Source organism: Lissotriton helveticus, chromosome 3_1 (genome assembly GCF_964261635.1).
Source record: "Lissotriton helveticus chromosome 3_1, aLisHel1.1, whole genome shotgun sequence".
In the NCBI taxonomy this organism is placed as follows: domain Eukaryota; kingdom Metazoa; phylum Chordata; class Amphibia; order Caudata; family Salamandridae; genus Lissotriton; species Lissotriton helveticus.
In genome coordinates, this window is record NC_136061.1 from 1,068,878,084 (window position 1) to 1,068,890,468 (window position 12,385).

A 12,385-nucleotide genomic window follows, 5' to 3' on the forward strand; every position below is an offset into this window, starting at 1 on the left:
ATCACTGTGGTATTCAATTTGAATTGAAGAGTAGTAGGGGCCTTATAGCTTGTGAGAAATCAGTCCAGGAGAGTGCCATTAGAACCTGGGGAAGAGTGGACACTAAGGTATTAGAAGAAACCTTAAGGCGATCTATGCACACTCTACCTCTTGAAGTTGAGAAGGCTACTTCAGCCTATATGCAATGGCTGGGGGCAACCTGTAACCATATAGCCCCTGAAAAAAAGTGGACCCCTAAACAGGCTCACCCCTCAGTGCCTTGGTATTCTGAGGAACTTAGGGGCATATTATCAAGAACGGTGTTACTATTATCGCCAGTTTAGCGGCAGAAAACTGCAGCTACAATGGCGATAATGGGCTTGATAATATGCCCGGGAGAATTCCAATAAAAGCCCAAGTTGACACCCGAACCTGGGCTTCTATGGGAATTCACAAGGGCATATTATCAAGCCCATTATCACCGTTTTAGCGGCAGTTTTCTGCCGCTAAACCGGCGATAATTTTTAACGCTGTTCTTGATAATATGCCCACAGGAGCCAAAAAATTGGCCTGCAAGCAATTGGAACGGGCCTGGAGGAGAGGGTATGCCTGTGCTGATAAGGAAATTTACAGACGCAGCATTACCTCCTACAAACAGCTATTATTAGAAACCAAAAAAAAAGTTATTTGCATGGCAAATAGCATTAGCCAAATCCAATTCGAAAGAACTCTTTAAAACTATCAAAAAACTTGCCACCCCTATCCCCAAGAATCAGAGCAATCCTGAACTCTGTGATAAGCTGGCCGATTTTTTTAAACAAAAAGTTTCAACTATTTTCTCCTCATTCACTAAAGCAGATAAAAAGGCACCAATGCGCCCAAATATGGACGGACTGGACATTATTGGTCTTCAAGCAATTTAAACCCTTGGAGGTACTGGAAACGATTAAACTTTTGAATTCAATTCGCTCTGGAGCTCACACCGATCCCTGCCCAGCACGGGTCATTAAACGTATCCCAGAAGTTATCTGAACAGCCTTAAACCATTACTGAATACTATACTAAGTGCAGGCGTATTTCCTAAAAAGTGGAAACTGGCCTAAGTTCTTCCATTGTTGAAGAAACAGACGCTGGATCCTACAGACCCAAATAATTACAGGCCAATTTCACGGCTTCCATTTCCTGCCAAAATCTTGGAAAAAGCCATGAATACCCAAATCCGTGCATTTCTTCAATCCAATAACTCCCTTGATCCCTCTCAATATGGATTTAGGGCTGACCACAGCACTGAATTGTGTAATGATTTCCAAGCAGGTTCTGCAGGAGCGTCAGGAATCCGGAGAGTAGTCCTCAGCCTTCCCCTACGGCCTTCCGACTCTATCAAACTCTAGAGTATCGAATGGCTCGCCAGGGGAAAACAGGGAAACAAAACAAGGAAAGGTCGGGGAAGACAATAGAGCTTGGCTGTGAACTTCAGAATGGATGCTTGATAACAGGTAGGCTGAAAAGGAAGGAATGTATTATAGTCTATCTTTGCTAACCACAACATATAAGTACACCATGTCTATAATACATATAAGACCACTACATACCACCTCTGTTCGTCTGGACTGTGGAACATATAAGAAGGGCAGAATGATGTTCTCGTGTTTCTATTACAAAGAAGACAAAAGACAGTAAATAACTCTTTCCCACTCTATGCTGGTGAGTGCTAGCATTTAAGGTGTAATTCTCACTCTGTATTTCCTTGGAGTACACTGGGAGAACATCCACTTCTTCTGTATATATGGATACGAGTTGCAGAGCCACTACCATGTACCCTGCATCAATATCTGTTAGACAATAATTACAATCAGGTATGCACACAAAGTAACCGCCAAATAATAATGAAAGGTAGCGCACAGCGCTGTTACCGTGATTCTGTGCAGAGGAGGTCTGAATATACACCACACAATGGTCCACGCAAGAGCCCCAAAAATAATGTATATATGGTCCAGGGAGAGGGAGGAATGAAGAAGTGCACAGGTGACGTCAGCAACAAGTGAGGATTAAAATAAAATACAAACGGGCAGTGCCCAGCCGGATGGCGGGGAGAATCCCGGCCGCCGGGCGAAGCACCAGGGAAATGGGGTAAGGATTCTAAGGGAGACAAGATGGCGCCCCTGCGGATGGCGGAGAGTAGACCCGGCCGCCGGGCGGGGCACCTAAGAAATGCTACGTAGATGGGAGGCTGTACCCAGCCGGATGGCGGAGAAAAGTCCCGGCCGCCAGGCGAAGTACAAGGATAGGGGGACAGTTGGGCAATAGTTCAAAATACGGCCACACACGGGATTGAGGTCGTCAGGTTGGAAAGACGTCACTTCAACCGCAAATGCAGCCAGTACTGCACGGAGGAAAGCCGCGAGCAAACACCTGCACAAGGAAGGCAGGAATCCAAACGGAAGCGAAACAGGATCGAAGAAACCGGAAGTCAGGCAAGACAAGTTGGGACGGAACCCAAAATGGAAGGAGCTAGACGCAAAAACGTAAAGCGGCGTTCTGTTGTTCTGCGCGTCTTATATAGAACTGCTTTAAAGCTACAGTGTCGGAGGGATGTTGGGGCATGACAAATTGGGTCTCATTAAATCAACTGAGGAAATTAGAGAGGCCTTGGATAGGGGAGGAAATGCCATACTGATCCTATTGGATCTGTCTACGGCCATGGACACGGTCCACCACGAAGTGTTGATGGACCGGTTGTCCGATCTAGGAATAGAAGGTCGAGCTTGGAAACTCCTGCAGTCATTTTTATCTGATAGACTGCAAACAGTGGACCTCGACGGAAATACGTCAAAACTGTTCACCCTTCCCTGCGGGGTGCCACAGGGCTCGTCACTTAGCCCGACGCTTTTCAATATCTATGTGGCACCCCTGGCAGGAGTTATCCGATCCTTTGGGTTCCAACTTGACTGGACTGTGGAACATATAAGAAGGGCAGAATGATGTTCTCGTGTTTCTATTACAAAGAAGACAAAAGACAGTAAATAACTCTTTCCCACTCTATGCTGGTGAGTGCTAGCATTTAAGGTGTAATTCTCACTCTGTATTTCCTTGGAGTACACTGGGAGAACATCCACTTCTTCTGTATATATGGATACGAGTTGCAGAGCCACTACCATGTACCCTGCATCAATATCTGTTAGACAATAATTACAATCAGGTATGCACACAAAGTAACCGCCAAATAATAATGAAAGGTAGCGCACAGCGCTGTTACCGTGATTCTGTGCAGAGGAGGTCTGAATATACACCACACAATGGTCCACGCAAGAGCCCCAAAAATAATGTATATATGGTCCAGGGAGAGGGAGGAATGAAGAAGTGCACAGGTGAAGTCAGCAACAAGTGAGGATTAAAATAAAACACAAACGGGCAGTGCCCAGCCGGATGGCGGGGAGAATCCCGGCCGCCGGGCGAAGCACCAGGGAAATGGGGTAAGGATTCTAAGGGAGACAAGATGGCGCCCCTGCGGATGGCGGAGAGTAGACCCGGCCGCCGGGCGGGGCACCTAAGAAATGCTACGTAGATGGGAGGCTGTACCCAGCCGGATGGTGGAGAAAAGTCCCGGCCGCCAGGCGAAGTACAAGGATAGGGGGACAGTTGGGCAATAGTTCAAAATACGGCCACACACGGGATTGAGGACGTCAGGTTGGAAAGACGTCACTTCAACCGCAAATGCAGCCAGTACGGCACGGAGGAAAGCCGCGAGCAAACACCTGCACAAGGAAGGCAGGAATCCAAACGGAAGCGAAACAGGATCGAAGAAACCGGAAGTCAGGCAAGACAAGTTGGGACGGAACCCAAAATGGAAGGAGCTAGATGCAAAAACGTAAAGCGGCGTTCTGTTGTTCTGCGCGTCTTATATAGAACTGCTTTAAAGCTACAGTGTCGGAGGGATGTTGGGGCATGACAAATTGGGTCTCATTAAATCAACTGAGGAAATTAGAGAGGCCTTGGATAGGGGAGGAAATGCCATACTGATCCTATTGGATCTGTCTACGGCCATGGACACGGTCCACCACGAAGTGTTGATGGACCGGTTGTCCGATGTAGGAATAGAAGGTCGAGCTTGGAAACTCCTGCAGTCATTTTTATCTGATAGACTGCAAACAGTGGACCTCGACGGAAATACGTCAAAACTGTTCACCCTTCCCTGCGGGGTGCCACAGGGCTCGTCACTTAGCCCGACGCTTTTCAATATCTATGTGGCACCCCTGGCAGGAGTTATCCGATCCTTTGGGTTCCAACTTACTTCTTATGCTGGCGACACTCAAATAATGTTGTCATTGACTGAGGGGGTGGAAAATGAAACAGGGGCCTGCTTTCACAACTATATGCTGGCCATCTCTGGCTGGATGTCTTCCAACTGTTTGAAACTAAACTCCAACAAGACCGAGGTCATAAAGTTTGGAAATAATCCACTTGTTTGGACTCTAGAATGGTGGCCAGAAGACCTTGGACCTTGCCCCTTACCTACCAAGAAAGCAAAAAATCTTGGGGTATGGGTGGATAATAAGCTCACCATGAGTGACCAAATAAGTATGGTGACCTCGGCCTGTTTTCTGGCACTAAAAATCATAACAAAAATCAAGTTTTTTTTCTTACGGAAACCGGCCTCAAAACAGTGGTGACAGCCTTATAATGTCACTTCTTCACTATTGTAATAGTTTATATCTCAATGATCAAAAGCAACATATCTATCGCCTTCAACTTGCCCAAAACGCAGTGGCAAGATTACGGTCCGGGACCCCAAAATTTGTCTCAGTAAAGGAGGAACTCAGGCAACTTCACTGGCTCCCGGTCAAACAAAGAGTATGCTTCAAGGCACTCTGCACGGTCTTTAAGGCCATCAATGGTATAGGCTCCGATTTCCTGAGGCATAAACTTCAATGGTATGTCCCGGGAAGAAGGCTAAGATCAACAGGAGCTAAGAAAGTTCCAGTCCCCACATTTAAAAAAGTTAACTGGGGAGGCAGGAGCTTCATGACTTGTGCTTCAAGGGCATGAAATGATCTTCCATTCCATCTCAGGAATGCCCCAGATCCTCTCTTTTAGAAAAGGGCTGAAGACATGGCTCTTCTCACAGTAGCATCCACCTTCACAGCTCCCAGCAGACAGTGCTTAGCGCCAGGACACCCTAGGGTAACCGTGAACTTTACAAATGTGACTAACATAACATAAAAAACATAACATGAGTTTATTGCACTTTTCTCTCTATCTGCAGCCAATGTATATATTTACCTTGCAACGAAATTTTTCCAGTATTTGACATAACTAATATTTCATGCACTTTAAAATAAATCGTTTGGCTTTAAGTATCTTAGGTGGATGTGTGCCTTGTACCAAATTGTATGATTGTGGGAAAATCATGTTCTCTCGGTGTGTAACAAATTTTAAATATGTGTAATGTAAAACAATTCAGTGTGCTTACTAGTATTATCTCAAGTCCCAGCATGTTATCAGTAGCCAGTTCTCACATTCTCTATACCTTGCACCTCCTGTTCAAGATGCTCCTGCTGCAGTACAAATGTTCGTACAAACATTTTCTGCAAATTATTTAGCCGCACATTGAGTTTGGCTCTGCCTAATATCAGATACTAAAAACATGAAATAGCCTCATTGTTCTTAGTCCAAATTCAGCAACATGTTTTGAAGTATTTGTAAAATGTTCTCAGTTACTCCGTTACTGTTTTTGCTGACCCCTCCTACCTCCCCTTGTTTCTACCGCCCCCTCCTGCCAGCCCCTGTTTCTTCTCTCTCCAGCACTTCCATGCCTGTATCTTCTCACCCTTCCAACCCCCTGTCTATTTATTCTCCCAACAAAAGGTTAAAACAAGCATTTACAATGCAATGGTCTCGGCATTGTTAAAATTAGAGCTATTGGCATTGCTCATGACATTATTTTTATTTATGTTTTTTTGTTTTTAAAACATAAATAAACGGCATTGTCATTTACAATGCCAATAGCTTAATCTCTCGCAAATGCGAGACCTATTGCATTTGCACCCACACACAGAGCCACACACACAAAGCCACCCACACACACACACACAGAGCCACCCACACAGAGCCACCTACACACACACACACAGAGCCACCCTCACACAGACAGAGCAACCTACAAAAAAAGCTACCCACACAGAGCCCCACACACACAGAGCCCCACACACACACAGAGCCACACACACACAGAGACACACACACACACACACACACAGAGCCCCACCCACACACACACAGAGAGCCACACACAGGGAACAGAGGCAAGAAAAACAGATCACAACGAGGGAGCAGAGGCAAAAAAAACAGATCACAACGAGGGAACAGAGGGCAGAAAAACGAGGGAACAGCGGGCAGAAAAACGAGGGAACAGCGGGCAGAAAAACGAGGGAACAGAGGGCAGAAAAACGAGGGCACAGAGGCAAGAAAAACAAGAGAACAGAGGCAAGAAAAACGAGGGAACAGAGGCAAGAAAAACGAGGGAACAGAGGGCAGAAAAACGAGGGAACAGAGGGCAGAAACACAAGGGAACAGAGGGCAGAAAAACAATCACAACAAGGGAACAGAGGGCAGAAAAACAAGGGAACAGAGGGTAGAAAAACAAGGGAACAGAGGGCAGAAAAACAATCACAACTAGAGGGAACAGAGGCAATCGAGCACAAGCGGGGAACAGAGGACAGAAAAACGAAGGAACAGAGGGCAGAAAAACAAGGGAACAGAGGGCAGAAAAACAAGGGAACAGAGGGAAGAAAAACGAGGGAACAGAGGGCAGAAAAACAATCACAACGAGGGAGCAGAAGGCAGAAAAACAAGGGAATAGAGGGTAGAAAAACAATCACAACAAGGGAACAGAGGGCAGAAAAACAAGGGAACAGAAGGCAGAAAAACAAGAGAACAGAGGGCAAAAAAACAAGGGAACAGAGGGCAGAAAAACAATCACAATGAGGGAACAGAGGCAATCGAGCACAAGCAGGGAACAGAGGGCAGAAAAACGAGGGAACAGAGGGCAGAAAAACGAGGGAACAGAGGGCAGAAAAACAAGGGAACAGAGGGCAGAAAAATGAGGGAACAGAGGGCAGAAATACGAGGAAACAGCCAGGGAACAGAGGCAAGATCAACACGAGCACAGCCAGGGAACAGAGGCAAGATCAGCACGAGGACAGCCAGGGAACAGAGGCAAGAAAAACACGAGGACAGCTAGGGAACAGAGGCAAGAAAAACACGAGGACAGCTAGGGAACAGAGGCAAGAAAAACACGAGCACAGCCAGGGAACAGAGGCAAGAAAAACACAAGCACAGCCAGGGAACAGAGGCAAGAAAAACACGAGGACAGCTAGGGAACAGAGGCAAGAAAAACACGAGCACAGCCAGGGAACAGAGGCAAGAAAAACACGAGCACAGCCAGGGAACAGAGGCAAGATCAACACGAGGACAGCCAGGAACCAGAGGCAAGAAAAAACGATGACAAGCAGGGAACACAGTCAAGAACAAGAAAAAAAATGAGTCACCTTTCGGAAGAAGCAAGGTAATATCAAGCACATTCGCAATGATGCTGACACGATGCAAGAAACGTCTGCAAGATGGGGTTTACAGGTTTAGAGCTAAAGCGCTAATTTTTTTTCTACATAGCTCCCAATAGTCTGCTTTTAAGCGCTGTCAATTTCTATCAGATAGGAGTAAGTGACTTTCCGCAAGCCCTTTTGGGGCCATGTCTACAGCTTCACTCTGAAGTTTCGGCGCTGGGAAAAGTTGTTAAAACTTTAGTCAGTGCAATTATATATTTTGTGACCATTTTAGTGAAATATCTTCATTTATTTTGTTAACAAAAATACATCATTGTAATGCCAGACCGCGAAAGAAACGACTCGTGGCCATTATTAGTAAACAATACATCATGTGTCGCCAGCCTAGCCCGGAAGAACCCTTGTATCTCTCCCTGTCCTGACACTAACCATCAGGTGGTCGTCAGAAGACGTGTCAGCAGCCCGCGGCGCTCAGGCGCTGACAAGACCCAGCCATTCATCAGCCTCGCGAGACAGACACCTGAGGCACGGAGACATGCGATGCCTGGAGACATGCGATGCCAGAGGGAAGAGAGGGTCTTTGGGAGAGAGGGGGGCAGAGAGGGGCTCAACGCAGCTCGCAGGGCAGCAGCAACCCCAGTGTTGTAAACATCCGACCATGCAGCACTGTTTGAACCCTCGTCACAGGCCGCCTTCTCCTCACTTTAGCATAGTGCCCCACTGAAGAGACAGCAGGACGCCTGGCCAGCTCTGGGAGCAGTGGGACCATCCATCGTGGCTCAGTGTCTCGGTGAAAAGTGGAAAATGCTAACTTCACTTCCTCGCTCCATTCTTCCAGCCTCGAATTAACGAGGAAGAATGGACTTGAGGAATGTAATTACTGCCCACTCTACACTCAGTATCCTCCCCAGAAGGATGAATGGCGGAGGCGGTTTGTCCTCCACGTTCTCTTGCAGAAGCGCATGGTGCAGAACACATCAACCAGGAAACATGCAGACTCACCTCACACAGCACCCCCTCACCCCACACAGCACCCCCTCACTCCACACAGCACCCCCTCACCTCAACCAGCACCCCCTCACCTCACACAGCACCCCCTCACCTCACCCCACACAGCACCCCCTCACCTCCCCCCACACAGGACCCCCTCATCTCACACAGCACCTCCTCACCTTACACAGCACCCCGCATCCCACACAGCACCCCCTCACCTCACACAGCACCCCCTCTCCCAGGCCTCCAAACATCGCACGGCATGGGAATTCAAGCACCTCTTACCTGCGCAGGTCATGAACTTCCCCCGAAACTTCTTCTTCCTGAAGTAGAGGTTTTCCAGTTATCGCCTTTGGAAGATCTGGGCAAAGAGAGAGTGCGAGTTATTGACGGTGCCCCCGGGTGTTGAACACAAGCAGCATCCTGGTAGAGCCAGTCACGGATCCAGAGCTCCCCTCTGCCCTCCTACTCACAGGAAACTCCACACAGCACCCACACTAGGTCCAAGCGCGTCACTTGCAAGCCAGGTGTTCACGGGAGTGCAGCAGAGCCCTGCCTGTGACAGACCCCGTTGTTGCATTGCACCCTGCATGCTCCAGCCCCGCAGCCTCTTGCCTCCAGGTGCCAGCGGAGGGGAGGGCGGCTTGGAGGCGGGCTGGGGTGAGCAGCACCTTCCCTCGCACACAGTGGAGTCAGCCGGCCCTCAGACACCCGTCTCCTCCACCTTACCCGTCACCCCTCACCGGTCATCCTCCTAGGCCTCATCTTCAACCTGTAAATAAACAGCTCACATTGACTTCCATAGGATGATTACCCCACCCCCTTCAAAAATATAATACCCAAGTGCCTTGTATGGGATCACCAAACCACACGATCGCCAGTCAGTGGAGGCCTGTCCTTAATGCCAACATAAAAATGCGTAATTCGGGCAAACCAAAGGCTTACGTAACTGAGCAGCTACGGGCGTAACTGCAACCGGTACTGCGACCGATGTCTCTCGGTGACCACCGGCCTGGCGGGAGGCAACCTTTTGAAGCCAATGCCTGAAATACAAGTGCAGCCCTAAATCTGGCAAAAATAAAGGTAGGTTAGCCATCTGTGAGGAAGGAAAAATGAAGCGCACACGGAGACACCGCAAACCTGACTAAAACAAAAGAAAACGCTCACTTAATGACTGCAGCCCTGTTTGGAGCTGTTAACTACTACCTAGGTTACATATCTGTCCTCCGAGTAAGGGGGCAGGAGGCCAGCCTTCATCGTAACACCCTAATAAACCTTTACCTCAGAGCGTCTTCCCTCGCACACAGTGGAGTCGGCCGGCCCTCAGATTTCCCCCGCGGGACTCCACTTCCTGCCGCTGGTGTGCGCTGGCCCCTGACGGCCCCAGCTCGTAGCGCTCGGCGGGGGGAGCGATGACCTTAATACGGCTCGGAGCGGCACAATAGGCGGGCGGCCCCCGCTCTGAAGCCAGTGTGTGCCGAGCACAGGGGGCGGGCAGGGCTCTCGGGCGGGCACCGAGGCGAAGCATGCGCGTCTAGAGGCGGCGAGGGAGCGCGGAAAGCCCTGGGATGGGCTACATTACACATGCAACACTGCAGAGGCCAAGGACGGGTCCCGGGCCTCGGGGGCTGACCGCAGCGGCGAGGGAAGTCAATTATAGAAAAAATGCAAGCGCTCCATGGCGGGTCCAGGGATGTGAGGGTGGCGGGACGTACACAAGCCGGGGAAAGTCGGAGCCAGCAGTCTCTGCACCGCCCTCTCCGCCTGCAGGCCAGAAATGGATCTCCAAAACGCCCCGTCATTTTCGGATTCGGGGGCGTGGTTTTCTTTCTCTCCTCTTCCCATTGGCTGGAAGGTAAAATTCCAGCCAATGGGAAGAGGAGAGAAAGAAAACAGAAAGAAAGTAACCCCCCTCTCCCCCGAATCCCATCTTCAACGGAGTGACGCCCCTCTCCTTCAATGGCTGGCCTCCGTTTAGGAAGCCAGCCAATGGAGAAGAGGGGCGGGGTATAGCCCCCATACTGTAGACATAAAGTCTCCGAGCGAGACTGCACAAGCGCAGCCTTTGAGTCCGAGACCTAAAAAGCACCCAGTGCTGACTGCTACATAGCACTCTTTTTTTAGCATCTCTTTATTCATCCCCACTGATCTCGGGGACCGGTGGGAGAGGCTTTTGCTGTTTGAGGTTCTACTTTTGAGAGTGTCAGGTTTCTAGGCGGTACTGTACATGCATTTTTAAGGCAACAATCCCGTCTGTGGAAGTTGAGCACAGTAAACTCTCTTTAAAGGTGTAGTCCAGGTTACTAAATAACATAACATGTGTATTTGTAAAACACATGTTCACTCTCGGAGTCTCTTGGAACTGATAACGTATTTGCTGTTGCTTACGTTAATGGTACTAATTTGTCAACCTTGCAAGCATCAATGGTAGTGTGGGCTTGCTGGGATTCGAACCGTGGCAATGCAAGCAGACACAGATTAATGATGTATGTAGCTGGTTTATGTTGCGCTGAAAGATCCTACCTTCAGCCAGCCATCTTTTCAATGCTTCTCTTACTAACTCACCTGTGAGGCAGATACTGCAGTACTGTGAAGAAGAAAAACAATGTAATTGTTTTCCAAATTAGAAACCAAAATCCTCCAAGTCAGCCTGCTTCTCTACAAAATATCCAGAAACTCTTGTCCAGAGCTCCTGTCGATGTTCAGCACTCCGACGTGTTCTACAAACACATAAACATCCATACATGCATGCACATATACAAGAGGGCGGATACTAGAATGCCACCGAGGAAAACTCCAGTGCTCATACACTCACAACCAGATCTCACATTAGTGAATGTAACACACAAGTTTGTGTTGCGGTTAAATTGGCTTTAAGTCACCAATGTTAACCTTGAATTTATAATTTCATAATTTTCAACTGTCAAAATAAGAACAAAGATATGCTGGCATTGACTTGTGCCAGTTTATACTGCGTCTGAGCACAGTAGAGAAGAGTACACGCTGCAAACTATTGACATCTCAAACTGATTTAAACATTCATTCAATACACTGCTGTCCAAACCCTGGCATACTCGCCACTCTCTTGCCTTTTAGGTTTCTTAATTGCCCTTGGCGTACAGGTTTGGTGCTGAGATTTTTAACTGTTTTGACAATCACATTTTACTGCCTTCCTCTCGCATTAGGGCAACCTAGGATAATGTGCTGCATGGCTAAACACTTATAAGATCCTAAAGGCGAGACCTGTTGGCTATGCCAATGATTGTAAAATATATATATTACCTCCAAGGTAGGGCTATCAAGTCCTAAGGCAGGGTGTTGTATATTAAAGTAGGACATGTTCTGTTTTTGTGTGACCTAACAGTAAAAGAAAATATTTTTGCTGTAGAACGGCTAGCAGCCACATTGGTGAGTAAAGGGTTACACACTGACAACTCAGCTGTGCTAACTTCTGAATGGGACTACTAAAGTTGGTACTTTAAGGTATCAAAGGAATCATTACATACTCAAATGCAAAAAGAACAATTGATGGACAGAATGCAGAACAATTTCATACATTCAACCCAGAGATCTGGGCCTAAATCCATCCTTTTTTTGCTCACCATTCCATTCCAGTTTGTACTCGGCCACATGCAAATCAGTCTTGACCATGCACCCAATGGGAACAGTCCAGCTTGAACTGCCAGGCCAGGTACTCCCTGGACTGGGAACAAGCATCCAGGACTGGTTTCGGGGTTTCACCCCTCATCAGCCAGGATAGCCTGACTCTCTGTCCATCAATTGTTCTTTTTGCATTTGTCACCCTGATGGGTTTGCCCAGACGTGGGTCCTGGGCTCACTATGCCACTGGA

At 48.1% G+C, this 12,385-nt stretch overlaps 1 protein-coding gene and 1 long non-coding RNA gene across 2 annotated transcripts in view; one reads left to right on the forward strand and one right to left on the reverse strand.

Moving 5' to 3' along the window:
- The window catches only part of LOC144823275 (uncharacterized), a 106,582-nt gene that overhangs the window by 86,546 nt on the left and 7,651 nt on the right, over window positions 1–12,385 (reverse strand). Inside the window, exon 2 of the long non-coding RNA XR_013608760.1 lies at window positions 8,820–8,895. This is a non-coding gene — a long non-coding RNA (uncharacterized LOC144823275). The remainder of the gene's footprint in view (window positions 1–8,819; window positions 8,896–12,385) is intronic.
- The window catches only part of GALNT3 (polypeptide N-acetylgalactosaminyltransferase 3), a 672,271-nt gene that overhangs the window by 42,638 nt on the left and 617,248 nt on the right, over window positions 1–12,385 (forward strand). The window lies entirely within an intron of this gene.